Here is an 18,069-nt window from a genome sequence, read left to right as displayed (position 1 = left end):
TCAGATACAAAATAAATGTAAATGAAACACAGATCTTGACCTTTAATTATACTCCTTTCCCACAAACCAAGGATACATACCAATTAACATGGCAATCAAAAAAGATTAAATATCTCGGTGTGACTCTTACAAAACAGCTTACTCACCTCTACAAAGCAAATTATGACTAGCCTAGCCATGCTACACCCATGTTTCTGACGGCACAAGAGTCTAGGGAAGCTCGACAGGGAGGGAGGCGGGCTAAAAGGTTGTCTATCAAATCCCTCTGCAGCAATTGGGTAGGTATACAACCAATCAACGCAACGAATAGGCTGACGGAGTTCCGAGAGCACCGGCGGATTGTGGCTAAGTCCCATTAGCTTCCCAACCAGCGGAGCCGCGGAGCCAACTGGTATATTAAGGATTTGCCATATTCCGTCGGTATAAGTCCAAATACGTCTTTCTTCTCAATGAAACACTTCAGTGCCGTCCTTTGTTTGTCTTTCAAGTTGAATTTTAGCTTCAAATCTTTAAGGGCTGTGGCCAAAGCCAAGTCCAAAGATAACTGTTTATTGTGCGCCGGTTGTTTCTGTCAGAATCGTCACGCCTCTGTCGTCACTTAGTTATGCCCGCCTTCTGACTCTACACTTCATGGTGATTGGTCCGGCCAGTTTTAGGAGAATCCAGCCTCGAGCCTTATGGAGGGTAACTAGACCCACCCTGGCAGAGAATTAAATTCGTTGCTGTGGGTTGTCTAGCGCGGCTGGGCTAAATTATGACCCTATTCACATCCAAATCGTAGAGACATAGAAAGCATGGTCGACCTTGCCTTTAGATTTTAATTCAAGAATCGAAATAATTAAAATGAAATATTTTCCCTAGGCTGCTATATTTTTTCAGTGTCTGCCTATCAAGATTCCACAAGAAAAGTTTAAAATCTGAGATAGAATGATTCAGGTTTATATGAAACGGTAAAAAACCACGGATAAATATTGTACACTACAACTGGGAAAGGATAAAGGAGGTAGAGCACTGCCAATTTGAAAAACTACTACTGGGCAGCACAACTCAGGCCAGTGGTTAAGTGGTGTGATTGAAAGCTACTCTGCAAAGTGGAAAGACATTGAGAGGGCGGTGGCAGATGTTCCAACCCAGTCCTTGATTGGTAATTCAAAATAATGCAATCACTACAGGACATGATCAGTCCAATAACTCTACACACATTGAATATCTGGTTTGATTTGGTCAAACAAACACAAATTGGAGAGAGATATAAAATTGCTAAAGTTGGTTTGCATATGATGACAGGTTTAAACCAAGCCTAAGTGATCACAACTTCAAGGACTGGGGTAGGAAAGGGCTCACAGCTATCTGTACCAGTAATAAAGAATGGGAATGTAATGAGCTTCCAGGAGTTAAAAATGAGATATGGATTAGAAAACAGGGATCATTTTAGATATCTTCAGCTAAGAGACTATTATATAAGGGAAAATACATACCGCAAAAGCTTTAAATGGTAACTTGATGTATGAACAGGACATATAGTGGAACAAAGCTCAAGGCAGTCTCAGTGTTGTACCGAAGTTTGAGGACTCAGAAACTGCTTCTACTCAGTACATTAAAGAGAAGTGGGAAAGGGAGCTGAATATAAACATTACCCTGGAGGAATGCATAATATGTGCGAAACACAGCACACAACTACGAACTCAAGAACATGGAGGGAATTCGGGTGGCAAAACCTGACCAAAACTTAAGAGTAGACAAACTGGTATCCAGCATAACATGCTGGAGGCTATGTGGTGAGAGAGGAAGCACTCATTACACACATTTTCTGGGGTGCCATAAACTAAATTCTTTCTGGACAGGTGTTTACAATATAATGAAGGAAAATTTTGGGATCTGTAATTCCCTAAAGAGTGTAAGGTTATGTACCTTGGAAGTTTAAAATGAATATGTTCCAGAAAAGATAGGTATTTAACTAAAATATTGTTGGTCACTTGCAAAAAAGCAATTACAACAAACTGGTGCAAGGCTGAACCACCCATGACAACTCAATGGTTGGATCTTATCAGAGAGATCTAGAACATGAAAAGAATGACCTACCGGCTAAGAATGAGAGAGAGTGTGTTTGCGAATAAGTGGGAGAAATGGACACAGTTTGATATTGAATGATACTCAAGGATTGACAGACCTGATCATGTGCCCTTTTTTGTTTGTTTTTTCTAGGATAATGGATATTGACAACCATGACTGTTACTCTCTTGTTTTTGTTTATTGAACCACATTTGTCCTGTTTTCTGTACCAGACTCGCCATCATGATGCTTATGTATTTCTTTAATTTTTAATGTAAAAAAAAACTCAAATAAAAATGTGAAGTATCAAAAAAAAAAAAGTGTTCAGCTTCTGCAACTGTTGTTGCGCTAAAAAAGTCTCTTGCAAACAGAGTATGTCACAATTTAATAAAGACTGTCGACAATCAAACGACGAGCTTGATCCCCCTCGCTGTTTCCGAGCCGGCAAAACCGCGACAATTATAGGACAAGACTCGTATATCCATGATTCCAACTAGTTGTGCCACCACCATGGGTGCCATTACGCGCGCGATCATCTCCTGTGCCAAGCTCAGGCCTGGCATATCCACGGCGAGGCTCATAGTATCTCCGCACGAGTGCACCCTCTGGCCAAAGATCTGGGTCAAACATCTCGTTCACGTCTTTACATTCAGCACAAAACTTTAAACGAGCTAAATCGATTGTGCGCCAATATCTATCTTAGTGCATGCAACTTCAAGAGCAAGTTTTTCCTTGAGATAATGTGTTAGAGTACCTTCATCCAAATCCGGTGAAAATCTGGAAGCAAACACACTCACTAACTTGGTTCTGACCGTCCTGATGTTACCAAACGAGTCCCAGTGCCAACGATGGGCTTAGTGGTCTTGGGTCGCTTCACCAGTCCAACCGCAGCAGCGCGGTGGTCGAGCCGGAGCCTCCTCTGTTGTTACACGTCGGCCTTTTCTCACAACCTGGTTCCATTTTGGCGACAGTGGCACAGGCAGATTCCAATCCGATGCAGATTTCACCTGAGACGGGTCATCCTCATGGGCTGGAACTGCTGTAGTCACCTCAGTAGCTGGGACTTGGTCCCTTAGGAACTCACTCACATACGTGCCCGTGACTGTTGTCGATACATCCGCATTAGCAACATTAGTTGTTTTGCCGAAGGGCCATACTCCAAAGTACTCACTCTGTCACGAATACTTTCAGTAACCATACGAAGGTCAGTGCAAATGTCAGTTTGTTGCTTTACAGTATGTTTTAAGGTGGCTACCTCCGCGCTAAGTTGCTCCATTTTTGTTAGTAAACATGAAACGTCCAAACTGTTGAATGACACTGGAGGCAAATCATCCAAATAATATGACACGAATCTGGGCACAGTCTCGCCACACTCGTTCAAAACTTTGAGACAACTCTTGATGTTATTTACGTCTTTCTGTGCCCCTTTGTGAAAGACGTTTTTTATTTGTGTTGAAGGACAGAGCTCAAAGAGAGCCTTCTTAGAGGACTCAATCCACTCAGAGTCAAAAGCATTTGAAGCCAGAATAACAATCTCATCCTGATTCATTGTCTTTAGTTTAACATAGAGGAAATTCAGCAGTTCATCCTCTACAACCACCCTTCCATCTGCGGTGTGATAGATCTCAGGCTTCAACGAGAACGTTTAAAAGCAGGAGCAACCCGAGCAGCCGAGGCAGAGTCAGCCATCTTTTATCTTTATGATAACACAGATGAGAATTAGATAATAAACCCGCAGGGTCACTGATTGGTTTGCTGGGCAGGAAAATTATATAAATTACATGCTTTTGCCTTCACAGTCATTCCATCTTAACACAGTCGAACATCTCTCCACCACCATCATCATGACACCAAATGAGGGAATATCTTTTGGGAGATTGGTGAGCCATACATCCAGAAGAGTTCCACAGATTTCGGGGCAACAATCCCCAGGAGGCTGCAGCTGTAGAACATGGAGGCCCAACACTTTGCTAAGATATTTGCTTTATTTTTTCCTGAAATTTATCACCTACTTACACTAATGTTCTAAAGTTTGAGGTCAACCAGACAATTCATGTTTTCCATGAAAACTCCCACTTTTATCCATGTGCTAACATAACTACACAAGGGTTTCTAATCATCAATGAGCCTTTCAACACCATTAGCTAACACAATGTGAGCATTAGAACACAGGAGTGATGGTTGCTGGAAATGTTCCTCTGTACTCCTATGGAGATATTCCATTAAAATCAGCTGTTTTCAGTTACAATAGTCATTTACCACATTAACAATGTCTACACTGGATTTATCATTCATTTAATGTTATCTTCATTGAAAAAAAAAACGCTTTTCTTTCAAAAATAAGGACATTTCTAAGTAACCCCAAACTTTTGAACGATAGTATATATTTGTATGTTTACATTTGGGACAAATTAACAGCATTTAGCTGTAGTGGAGTTGGTAAAAAAGAAGTTTTTAAATGTAATAATTGAGTTAATGTACCTGACTGCTGTCAATTTCAGGTAGGATGTCAGTGTTGTCTTCTGTCACAATAAAATTAAACACCTTGTTTGCATCATTACATAATCCCCCTAAGGTATTATTGGTCATTTTAATACAATTTTACCTAGTCATTTTATATCTGTACTGTTGACAGGTTACTATTATAAATTTAGAATATATATCACCTTTATCAAATGTATCCGAACAAATGCAGAACACTTCATATGAGGTATAATAATTAAACTGAGAGCTCTGCCTCTGAGATAAATGATCTCAGAGCTGAGACAGATGATGTGGATATTATAAAAGGCATATCTGAAATAAGGACATAGCTGTTCAAATAGTTATCAAGTCTGCAGCAATTAGTGTTTCAGTGTATTTAATGAACATTAACACCTATTCTAGTTCCGCTAATAATCATGTGACCTCTGTTTCAGTTCAGTTAAAAATAAAACTGCAACAGTTGGGTCTTAATTCCACTCTGAGAGCAGTGGAAAATTCTCAGCGGTGGAGATTTCCCTGTGTGGTTCCTGTGGTTAGAGTTTATGGAGGGTTTGTGGAGGCGGTGTTAGACAACCAGTGACTGATCCGGTGACTTCCTGTGCAATTCATCTGTAAGCCGTGACTGGCTGACCAGGCAGACAGCTGAAACCACTGATCAATCTCCAAAAGCATTTTCTGAGGATACCAGAGCAACCCATTAAAGTCAGGGAGCAGACATCCATCCAGCTGCAGACAGTGTGTCGATAGCCACGGCACAACAGTGACAGAGTCTGCCATTTTTAGGTCGATAATGCTTTAGATCTGCATGGACTCCCTGTGATCAACCGCTCCACATTTCTGCCTTAATGAGCCCTCAGCGAGTGTGTACGCTGGACTCAGGGGTGTCTGACTGTGAGTGTCTGACTCTGAGTGCATGTACTCCCACACGTGTGTTTTCGGTCTGTTTGGTTCTTACAGCTCTTCTAATAAATCCCTGTCCGCATGCTTCAACCTTCACAGAGTTAATAACCTTCTCTGGCCCATGACCTCATTTTCAGATTAAAAATCCTCTTGGCTGCAGAATTAATGAGTTGTCAACTTGTCATGTGAATTGAATATGACTTTATACTTTTGTACCCTGTTTTCAAAGGCATGAAAGAAGCTGAAAAAATAACTCACAGCTATATAACAAATGTTGCTATTTAGTTTTAGAAATCCCCAGTGACCCTGTCTGCATATCAAGTGACTCCAAGTGGCATCTTGACAAGAAAGTTAACAAACTGCTTTATCCTGCTCTGGATGATGGGAATCAATGAAATTAAACTACTTATCCTTAACATTTCTGTATTTCAAAATGTCAGCTTTTCCACCTTTTAAATCGTAGTAGTGATGCTGAGATTAGTTCATGAAATATCAAACAGGTCTTACTTTTGATATCAGACAGATTTTGCAAAAGCAACACGTCCTTTTGAATACCTAAATGAAAAGTCAAAGACAAGGAAAAGGAAAGGCGACATCCCAGAGCTGATTTCTGGTGCAGATCAAAAAGTCTTAGCAATGCCATCTAACAAAAAATGTGTTATCATGGTCGTAAGATGTGGATTTTTATCAGTGGTGCTACTTTGATCCCTACATCAACTCTAAACACTGATTTTATTCTGTTAGACTCTAATAAATCTCCTCTTACAGTCCACTGATACAGGAAACTCTCCTGTAGGTGGCATTTTCATCCCTACAATTCTATAGTGGCGTGGCCACTTTGAGTCTGGCTGACATGGAACTAATCTTAGCTTGTTCCTTACCTCCATGCAAAGAGAACATGGGGTAGTTTGTAATTGTCTGTATTGATCATGGAGTGTGGGTATTGTTTCCGTCTTGCACGATAGCGATCCAATTATTCCCAACGCCCTTCAGCTGAAAATTAGCATTGACAGTGTGACTCACTATGACCCCTGTTAATGACTCCATAGTCTGGAGGGACTGTACAGGCTGGTTATTATTCATCTACTTATTCAGCCCTACTGACTTGACTAATAGATGCTTTTTTATACAGCTCCCTGTCTCACACTGTCTCAGGAACTCTAAATACTGATTGCCAAAGAAAACAAATCTGTCTGGGGTGATTTCTTCCCAAAGTAACTCTTGGCTTTCCAAGTTGACTTGTGTCTAATTATCAAAACCATCGACCAGGTTAATTTATGTTTAATCAGGATTGTAGACAAGAATCCCTGGCAGTTAGTTTTGATTCTTCCTGATGTTTAAATGGTAATTACTGCATTTAGGAACCCTTCAAAATGTGCAGAGAACAGCTGGAATTGATGTGTAGATCTTGATCATGGCCACACTCTGAGACTTCAAGCTTATAATATACGATTAGAAACTAACAAGTTGTTTGCCAAGAACCTTGACAGTTCTTATGACACTAATTGAATAGTGCTCTCCTTTATCTAATTAAAAGTAGATGTAAACTTTTAAAGTGCAAAAGTGAGGTGACGACAGGAAAGAAAAGCTGTCAGAATAATCACTCCCAGCACTATTAGCCTCTTCTTTAAAGTGTTTCAGCAACATTCTCTAGGAAGAGGAGCATTAACAATCCCACAGCCATAATGTGAGAGCGATCATTTCATTTGTTTGTGTAATTATTCTGCAGAAAAGGTGTCACAGATAATTTGGCAGTGAAACACTGGTGTTTAAGAATGCACCATGAACTCTTGCATTGAAGAACCTCTACAGTTTAATTACAACTCTATTTCTGTCCTTACTAAAAGCAACTTTGTTATTTTAATTATACAGGGCTTAATTAGTTTTTCCTGTACAGTTCTTTGTTGTGACATCTAAACCTCTGTCACCATTGCAAGGTGATGTTATTAAACCTTACAGATTTCAAATCTGTTGCAGCACCAGGGTTAAAAGCCTTTTCTTGTTTTTCAGCTGATCAAGGACTATGTGTACCACAGATTCAGAGGCAAAAAACAATGCATATTAAACTCTGCCATTAAACTCTCATAAGCACTTTTACTGCTCTGTAATTAGCCATAGCATTGACATTACATTTAAAGTTGCAACCTTGAATTGGAAACAGTGTTGTCACGCATAATCAAGACAAAACTGGGGTTTAATTCCGTTGGAAAAGAGACATGACTTCATTTAGGAAGCTGGAGAGCAGAAGCAGTGGTTTTAGTTCATGTCAAAGCACCACTGAGTCACTTGTGTGGCTGTAGATTTAGAGTCTTTATCTTAATTTTAGCTAAAGTTTTTACACTACCATTCAAAAATCTGGGGTCACCCAGTTAATTCCATGTTTTCCATGAAAACTCATGCTTTTATTCATGTGCTACCATAATTGCACAAGGGTTATCTAATCATCAATGAGCCTTTCAGCACCATTAGCTAACACAATGTAGCATTAGAACACAGGAGTGATGGTTGCTGGAAATGTTCCTCTGTACCCCTATGGAGATATTCCATTAAAAATCAGCCGTTTCCAGATAGAATAGTCATTTACCACATTAACAATGTCTCTCTGAATATATGATTCATTTAATGCTATCTTCTTTGAAAAAAACTTCTTTTCTTTCAAAACTAAGAACATTTCTAAGTGACCCCAAACTTTGAACAGTGGTGTATGTTCCAAAGCAGTCCTGCCTCAGTTACTGTATAGTCACAGCCCAGTCTTCAAAGCATTATGCAATAACTTTTACGAAGAACAATATTGCATATAATGTATGCCCTGCAATTTTTACTGCAACTTTCATTAGGTTAAGCATAAAGGTGGGCCTTTGTGTGTGGAGTTTGTGTGTTCTTGGGTGTCAGCTCAGAGAAGCTTCAGTCCCTGCAGCCCTACAGGATAAGGCACTTATAGAAAATGGACAGAAACATAACAGCTCTTCCTCCATTAGTGCTAATTATTCTGGCAATGCATTCACCAAAACATGAGGGTAGATAACCGCTAATAGCCCAGTATACCAGTCATTTTATGGCAGGTGGAATCCAATAACAGTCTTTTGAAGTGTATTATCAAGAAGACAGTGTGCTAAAGAACCAACTAATGTAACTATACGATTTTGATTACACTGTGCACTGTATGTTTTCCTAAAAAAAACCAAAAACACTATAGTCGTTGTAATTGCAAACTTATTAAACATATTCCCGTTCTGCAAGAAATGACTGTGAAGAGAACCCTGCATTTCTCCACAGGGATTCCCATTCTGTCTGAAGTTGTTTTGCCTCTTCACTGCCACCAGGAGAACAGAAGAGAAAATAATGACATTAGACCACATGAGGTGGATAATTAGTTTCATGGTGAACGCATGTCTCACAAACACTGCAGAACAGAGATGTTCCATATGATGTAAACAGTTTCTAACAGGTTATTGGAAATGGTGTTTGAGGTGACTTAGATTTTACACATAACTGGAGAAGATGTGGACAGCAGTAAATCCCGAATTTGCAAATACATTGTGGTGTTATGGACAATAAAGCAACAGTAATATGGTTATTTTCTTTTATCTCTTTGTACCAAAACCTGCAATGAAAGATTAAGGATTACTTTGCTTTTATATCTATGACATTGATTTCAATTAGCTCATTTGAGTGAAAAAGCTGAAAAAGAAAAGGGAAGAGAGGAAGAACAGGAATTATTTTGTGTGTTTATATGTGTGAGAGTCAGAGAGGACAGTGTTTGAAAAGACAGAATTTCAAAGACAAGGGAATTTACCTCACATTCTCTCTGTCTTTGCTTCCTCTGTTTTTGTCTGAAGGGAGAGATGAGTCCTTGGCGGAGTCTACATCATATCAGCAGTGACAGAATGTCATTAACTCCACACCCACTCAGATGCCATTCTCTTTGTTGTGTTTAGAGCCCAGTGGCACCAGCAGACGGAAGCAAAAAGATTCATGCCTCGAGATTAAAGAAAATCCGATTCCTTGCTGACTGATGGAGTAAAGCCTTTTCCTGGCGTCCACAACAGAGTGTTCTTTCCGAGGAAATATCAACCATCCATCACCATCTCCACAACTGTGAGAAGCTAAATTAATGGTGACCTATTGAGTGAATGTGTGAGAGTTCTCTCCTGCATTGGGGGAAAAGGCCTTCGTGTGTGTGTGTGTGTGTGTGTGTGTGTGTGTGTGTGTGTGTGTGTGTGTGTGTGTGTGTGTGTTCTTGTACTTGCTACATTGTGAGGGCCATTTTCTGCATTTAACTATCAAAGTGAGGACATTTTGCATTTTTAGAAAACAGGTATGAATTGAGGTTTGGTTAGGGTTAGGGTAAGGATTAGGGTTAGGCAATCAGTTGTGATGGTTAAGGTTAGGGTAAGGCCCTAGTAAATGCATTACGCTTATGGATGTCCTCACTAAGATAGAAGTACAAACGTGTGTGTGTGTGTGTGTGTGTGTGTGTGTGTGTGTGTGTGTGTGTACTTGCTACATGGTGAGTACCATTTTCTGCATTTAACTATCAAAGTGAGAACATTTTTACAAAGTGAGGACATTTTGGCCGGTCCTCACTTTGAAACAGCCATGTTTGAGGGTGAAGACTTGTTTTTAGAGAACAGGTATGAATTGAGGTTTGGTTAGGGTTAGGGTAAGGATTAAGTTTAGGCAATCAGTTGTGATGGTTAAGGTTAGGGTAAGGCTCTTGGAAATGCATTACGCCTATGGGTGTCCTCACTGAGATAGAAGTAGAAACGTGTGTGTGTGTGTGTGTGTGTGTGTGTAGGTGTGTGTGTGTGTGGTCAGGTGCTGGCTATACTTGTGGGGACCAAATGTCCCCACAACTGTAGGAAAATTGAAAACAATGTCACTTGTGGGGACCTCATTCCGGTCCCCACAAGTTTAAACAGTGTTTTCTTGGCTATGTTGTTGTTACCGAAAAAAGTAAAAGTGCAAAAACGTTTCTTTAGGGTTAGCCATTGTTTTGGTCTGGGTTAAGGTTAGGTTTGGGTTAGGGTTGGGGTTCAGGGTTAGATCTTTATCTTTTAAGGGCACGGGCCTACCAAACCCAGATAACACTTGCCCCTCCATAAAGAAGGGGCAAATAGTGGTGTGGGGACCTGCCCCTGTTATGCCCAGTCCTCTCCCAGCCCAGACGACACAAAAAGAAACAAAAGAAGAGGAAAAAGCAAATTAAGAAAGAATCATCTGTGCACCCTAAGAAAAAACAACATGACCTTTGTTTGGTTTTGAACCCAGGGTCCTCAGTTTGAGAGTCAGGGTTCAAACCAGTGAGCTATACTCTGTTTTACTCTAACTTTAATATAAGGAGCCCAAATAGTTAGGGTTAGAAATGGGAAAGACACACATCTTAAGACCCAAACTTCCTCACCAAATCAACTAGCCTCCTGGGGTTTCGAACCTACAGTTCTTCCTCTAAAGGTAGAGGTTCAAACCATTGCACTATCGGTGTTTCGTTCTGATATAAGCCTTTCAAAAGGTCCAACTAATTAGGGTTAGGATACCCAAATAATTAAGATTAGGGTTAAAAAAGGAAAAAAGACAAATATCTTAAGACTCAGTCACCCATCATTAATTCAGCTATCCTCCTGGGGTTTCGAACCTGAAGTTCTCCATCTAAAAGTAAGGGTTCAAACCGTTACACTACCAATTTTTCACTTCAATCTAAACCTTCTAAAGGCTCCAACTAGTTAAGGTTAGGAAACAAGAAAGGGTGAGGGTTAGGGTGCACAGTGAAAAATAAAAACCAAATATAAAGAAAAACAATTATTTTAATCAGGAGCGGGACTTAATCGAAGAACCAGGAATTGTTCTGTGGTAAAGATTCATAAAAGTATCTTTTATGAGTGGGCCCTTATTGGGTCCCAACCCCGACAGAGAAAGGGTAAGATGGGGTTCTGTCCCCTGCTGTTGGTCTGGGGCCAGAACAAGTCCAGAGCCCGGCTTCTCCTCCCTGGCGGACGGGGTCCTCTCCATCCCGTTGATCCTCCGCGGTTCTCCCAGGTCCCGTAGAGGAGCCCGTGGGAGGCTTGATGTCGAGTCGACCTCTCGCTGCAGGCCCGGGTGGGTCCCCGTCGTCGCCTCAGTCACCAACGGTTCCTCCAGATGTTGTGATGGGGTCCGCGATGAACCCGATAGGACATCGGCCCTCCGTTGAAGGCCCAAGGCTGGGTCGCCGGCGTCCGTCGGGTTCCTCCGGCCCCGTCTCCTCCTCCTCTTTTCGATGGCTGCTTGCATCTCTCGTTGTCGTCTACTGGTTCCAGATCGTAATACAGGATGAGGTCTCGGAGCTAATGCTCCGTGGTGCCCCACCCGATCTCCAGATGCCGGCAATGGTAAAGGTGGCCGTAGGTCCCCAATAATTGGGTCCTGGTCCTGCACCACCCCCGACCTAAATGAGTCTCGAGGACCCAGAGATGACAGAGAGACAGAAGGAGGGAGAGGAACCGGTAATGCAACACAAGGCTTCAAAGAAGCCTGGGGCCCAGAATCCCCACCATCCACTGGTGAATTTAAAAAAGAGTCATTATTGGAAGGTGTAGGAAGTAATGAATCCTCACTGAGGTTCTGCTTAACCTCCATTAAAACAGAGTGGGCTAGCTTGTGTTTGTACCGACTCTTTGCCCAGCAGCAAGCCGTTTCAAAGTCTTGTTCAATAAAAGGCATTGTCTCATGACACTTCATATCATAATAATGTTCATGTAAAATGTCCATAATAGTTTTCATCCAATTGATGGTATTCTGATGTATTTTTTCCACAGTTTCTGGGTTTGGATTTGCTGGTTTAATAACTGAGGTCATCTTCTTGATCTTATTCCAAATACCTTTAGGAAACGGCTGTTCCTCGGATGTTTCTTTCAATCTATATGAATGATGAAAACCCTGTATCATCCTAAAATACCGCTTGGCATAATTATTTGAGTCCATCTTAATCTCCAGCCCACTGTCTTCGTCAAGTCCCTCCTACTAACAAAACCTCATAAGCTTTAAAAGTAACAATAACTTTAATATAATCAACTTAAAAACACATCATTTAATTCTCAAAAGACATAGAATTAAAACATTCCTTGATAAAAATATCATTTAAAAGACAACCTTAACAAAAGAAAAAGACAATTTCCTCCACCCAAGCTCAAAACAAAGTAAGAATTCAACTACAATCAAGTGGAATTCTGCACACCTTGGTAAGGTTTCACAAACATTTAGCAACCAGAGGCTAGCAATGACAAAGAACTTGAGTCCACAATTGTAGCTTTTCAAAAGTCCAAGTCAACAAGATCACTGGAAGCATGTAAAAGCAGATTCAACAATCAAACAGAGACATTCTTACCCCCTAAATCAGGGTTCGGTTAAAAGTCGATGGGTAGAAGGAAATAAAGAAAAACGACCACCTGCCTCGACGTTTCGCTATTCCAACTTCTTCAGGAGAAAAAAAAGTAAAAGTGCAAAAACGTTTCTTTAGGGTTAGCCATTGTTTTGGTCTGGGTTAAGGTTAGGGTTAGGGTAAGGGTTAGGGGTTAGATATGAATGGGAGTCAATGGTAAGTCCCCACAATGATAGAAAAACAAAGTATGTATGTGTGTGTGTGTGTGTGTGTGTGTGTGTGTGTGTGTGTGTGTGTGTGTGTGTGTGTGTGTGTGTGTTTTAGCTTTTGCTACATTGTGGGGACCAAATGCCCCCACAACTGTAGGAAAACCGAAAACTATGTCACTTGTGGGGACCTCATTTCGGTCCCCACAAGTTTAAACAGTGTTTTCTTGGCCATGTTGTTGTTACTGAAAAAAGTAAAAGTGCAAAATGTTTCTTTAGGGTTAGTCATTGTTTTGGTTAGGGTTTGGTTAAGGTTAGGGTTAGGGTAAGGGTTAGGAGTTAGATATGAATGGGAGTCAATGGTAAGTCCCCACAATGATAGGTGTGTGTGTGTGTGTTTCGAGTGCTGAGAAATGTCCATGAAAGAGTAATGAGCTCCTCCAAATGATGCATCAGCCCCCTGTGGCTCTCAGAGATACAGGGGAATCCAATCTTTTACGCAAGGAATATTGGTGTGACATTTCAGCAGAAAGCAATCGCCACCATCTGCTTTATAGAGGCAGCATTGCTCCCACCTGTGGTCCCAAGAGCACGGGTGGGAGCATCATGGGAGTCCCCCCAGAAGCTGCATTGCTTATAGGATCCACTCCGCTGCACTCTCGGTAAGCCTGGGCACAGCCTGGGGTGTAGGTGCCTATTCAGTGCACCGCTGCACACACAGATGTGAGCAGAATACAGATAGGTTGTTGTGGAAGACAACTCATTCAAACCCAGAACACGCATATTCAGATGTGTTCATGTGGACGCACCAGTCGAGCACCGCTGGTCTCTGTGGGACACATTGGAGTCTTGCTAAGTTGTGTTTCCTCAACTGGAGCTGACATGCAGCCCAGACTAATAGATTAAAACGTCTAGGGTGAGCAAATCTCCCAACCTCTTTCCCTCTATTGCTCTTGTCTCTTCCTCACTAGTGGGTCTATTTGATGTGACAGAGCTTCTAAGTTGGGATTTTAGACATGACTGTGTCCTTGCTGTCATTTTGTGGTTAGATAATACTGGCCATTCCAGTTTATTATGATTTGTAGCACAGGTTTATCATAACATTATGAATAAGAGCATTAAAACACTTGAGCAGCTTTTATCATTCACTTAAAAAGGTATAATAAGCACAATAAAAACACACAGTTCTACTCCACACTCACATTAGCCAATATTTGGCCTACAGGAAGCTATAATGACCCATAATGGGAAGCCATCCATCTGTGTTCCTGAGTTGTTTTCTCAGATTCACACTCATGTTGCCTCCAGTGGAATAAAGATGAACATGAGGCAGCATCTCCCAGCTGGTTCCTCTTTCATCTTGGGTTGCTGAATCATCCAAATCCACTTCAACAAATGTTCTCGGTGAATGAATCCTCTTACTTGAATTGAAAAGGGTTTTTCACCTGTAATCGTCATCAGTTTAATCACTATCACGCTCTCTCTGTATCCTCTGCGTTTGCTCTTCCCGTCTGTCCTCCAGATTTCTTACTAAAATCCTGCTTATCTCTCACATAAAAGCTGTATTCCTCCATGTGGATTGCAACTGCACATGCTTTGCATTTAGTCATTTAGTGCAGAAGAACAGAGATGCTGAGAAAAAAAATGTAGATGTGTTCATGACAATAAATCTCTCTTATCTCTTTAAATTACAAGCATTGCAAAGGTTGATCATCCATCCATCCATCATCTACACCGCTTAATCCTCATGGGGGGGGGGGGGGCTGGAGTCTGTCCCAGCTGACTGAGGGTGAAGACAGGGGACACCTGGGCAGGTAACAGTCTATCACAGGACTACATATAGACACAAACAATCACACTTACAATCACATCTATACAAAAATTAGAATAATTAATTAACCTCAGTATGTTTCTGGACTATGGGAGGAAGCTGGAGAACCTGAAGAAAACCCACACACGTACAGGGAGAACATGCAGAAAGATCCCAGAAAGGTGGGGGCGTGAACCAGGGATCTTCTAGCTGCAAGGTGACAGAGCTAACCACTCAGCCTCTGTGCAGCCCGCTGATCATGAATAGTTAATAAAAAGTGACACAAGTAGGACAGTACAGAGAGGCAGTGGCATATAACAATGGAGTTAATGTAAGAATTTTAATTGTTCTGTAATTAATAGTTTCTGTGAATAAATTATTTTAATAATGGTCTCCTAATTGGAGAGAAAAAATATGTCTCTCATTATGATGAACCCACAAAGCTTTGTGTAACACTGTAGTTTTTTCCTTCTCTACAAACCTTTTCAGTGTCCTTCAGGTCATTGTTTTGGTTTCATTGTAACTTATTCACTGATTTGGTTCACTCTCCACCACTGCTGTTTCAAGCTGCAACAGGGAACTGCAAAGAAAACAGCAAAAATCCTCTGATAAGCCTCCTGTACACTGACTGAGCTGCACCGAACAACCGACACAGTTAGAGAGTCTTTGTGAACAAGCTGGAAGACTGAACAGATGCTTCTGTCAAGAGTCAGCTCAAATGATAACGAAAAGGTGGGAAAGCATGTCTCCAAACGAACACTAGTGCTGACTACTAAGAGTGGAAAATGATGTTAGTCACTCAGCATTCACCAGTAAAGTATCACAGGTTACTTTAAAAACTTCTAAGCAAATATAACAGTTTTCAGTAGTGATAAGTGAAAGCTGTTATGCTTCCATTTTACACTCTCATTACCAAGTTACTGACATTCAGTTTTGGGACAGCAAATGATTACAACTACATAGTATTGTTCATACTATCTCAGATCAATCACATTCTGCCTCAGGATACAGAGGACACTTTGGGCCCATTTCTTTAATGAAGTGAAAAAAAATTGCAGCTAAACTGCAAGTGGCTAGTGTGTTTATTAAAATGATGTCATTTTTACACCAGCAGAAAAACATCCAGTGTCAGTCACAACAGCAAACAGTTTATCTGCCGCGAGGAATAGCAGGCACCTCCACCTTTACCTGAGCACACAATCCGCCTCCACTAGAAACAAACCCAAGATTAGGGAAAATGAAAAACACAGGGCCACTCCACAGAATGCAGAGAGCCAGGCCAAAGCTCAGTTTGTTTCCATAATCAGTTTCATTTAGACAGCGTGGCTCCCTCAGGAGCGGCTGTAGCACTTTGCACAGTATAATTCCAACACCAGGTGGATTTCAAAGGCAATTAACCACACTAGACACATTACATCACTGCAATTATAACAAATTTGGCAATTATCACCATTTCCCAGCACTATAGGGGGATGAATGTAGCCCTGAGTATTTAGCGAGTTGATCATCCAGTGAGATTGATGGAGCAAAAAGGGGAGAGCTGGGAAGAAAACAGGGAAAATGGCTGTAGTTCTAAGGAACAGAAATAGACTCATTATGCTATTATATTCCCATCATCTCTCACAGTATGTTATCACAGCCTCTGTTCCTTCTTCATCTAGACTTTCTCACACGTTGTGAGTTTTGTCTCTTGACAACAGCACTAATGACATGTTCTGCCAACAGCTAAACTTTCCGTTTGATCCTGGGTCTGTATTCTTGTCTTTTTTTCTACTTAGTTTCCATTTAAATAGAGTCAAGACCTGTATTTTTGGTGCCTGTGGCCCTGACTGATGTAAATGGTTTTACCATTGTTTGTCTTTACTCTGAGTGAAGAACAGTATTATTGCCTTTGTTGCAGGCCTTTTTCATCATACGGTGTCATAAGCCTGTGCTCCACCTTCACTCATATTTCCTGTATTATTGCTAAGGTACCTTCGACAGGATTGTTCTTTTTCTCCTAAAGCACACACCTTGAGATGTCAGGCTTTTCGAGGAACTATCCACGCCATCCTGTTGGGCTCAGGTGGACTGGTACTGAAGCTCTCACACTGTTCAAGCTTTATAAATCAAACTGTCTACACCAGCATCCTTGGCACATCCTAGAGGAAATTGATTCTGGAGAGGACAAACACACTCTCTCTCACACACACACCTTCAACATGCACACAAACACACACAAGGTGCAGATACATGCAAATAAATGAGCACACAAACACATAACACAGAGATAAGTGTTCTGTGTCTGCTCAAGTCTAATCTCACTTTGAAGTTGGGAAAAGTTTGATTGTGTCTGTCCTCTTGACTCGACCCCCCCAACACCCATTAAAGTGTAACAATGGGTCCAATCTGAATCTGTCTGACTCTCTGTCACCTTTGGGAGATTCGGTGTCTGAGAAATACGACTAGTTCAATTTACTTCAAGCCGTGTGTGTGTGGTGCCGTGTAATGGCATGGATGTTCCTTCACAAACCAACTCTGGACTTCAGGAGAGTTTCTGTTGACTGACAAAGAGTTTCTGTGTGTGCTTAGGAATATGTAGTATCTTTAGGGTCGCTGCATACTGAGATGTTGTCTCACAGAGGTACAGAGTGATAGGTGAGAAATATGGGTAGTGTGGTGGCTATGTCCTGTACCGAGCAGTACTGGTTGTGGATGGTGGCTATATAAGAGTTTTGATGTGCACTCAACTAAAAATAAACAAACGGATTCTCCATAAGAGTTGAAATATTCCCAGTTCTTTCTTCTCAATCTTTATCCGTAACTTAAACTTGGTCATAAACAAAAAAATAAAACGCAAAGAAAGTCGCGCACAGTCTAAAACTGTGTGCCTGTTCCTGTGTGTTTAAAAGTTATAATGTTTAGGTTAAGGTTAGGGCGTTCTCTGAAGTCATGAGAAGACATGAAAAGTGTTAGTTTGTTTTTATTTCATTCGTTGACAAAATAATTTTTTTAATACAATACAAAAGCAAAAGTTTTTAAACTTCTGAATGAAAGGAAGCAGAAAGAAGAATAAACTTCTGTAATCTGCGACTTTATAACAATCAGTTCACAATGAGTGTTAAAACAAACAGCAAAGTGACTATAAATCTGATTTTTCTCTCATATTAGACACTATGACACTCACTTATTTTTTGTATTAATATGCTGGTTTAAATTGTGTTTTTAAATCTTGCGTGTGATTTAGATTCTTTTGATTCCTCATCTGGATTGTTCAATAA

At 40.9% G+C, this 18,069-nt stretch overlaps 1 protein-coding gene across 2 annotated transcripts in view; it reads right to left on the bottom strand.

The window, feature by feature from the left end:
* Positions 1–18,069, bottom strand: part of LOC110951162 (skin secretory protein xP2-like) — a 110,873-nt gene that overhangs the window by 15,765 nt on the left and 77,039 nt on the right. Inside the window, exon 4 of one of the 2 annotated variants that reach the window (XM_051957177.1) lies at positions 7,912–7,966. The exons of the other annotated variant lie outside the window; for it this stretch is intronic. The gene's annotated coding sequence lies outside the window, so the exon portion shown is untranslated. Of the gene's footprint in view, positions 1–7,911; positions 7,967–18,069 lie in introns of those variants that run through there. 2 annotated transcript variants of the gene reach the window in all.

Source organism: Acanthochromis polyacanthus, chromosome 12, assembly GCF_021347895.1.
Source record: "Acanthochromis polyacanthus isolate Apoly-LR-REF ecotype Palm Island chromosome 12, KAUST_Apoly_ChrSc, whole genome shotgun sequence".
In the NCBI taxonomy this organism is placed as follows: Eukaryota; Metazoa; Chordata; class Actinopteri; family Pomacentridae; genus Acanthochromis; species Acanthochromis polyacanthus.
The sequence above is the reverse complement of the archived record's forward strand: the minus strand, read 5'-3'. Positions and strand labels throughout refer to the sequence as shown.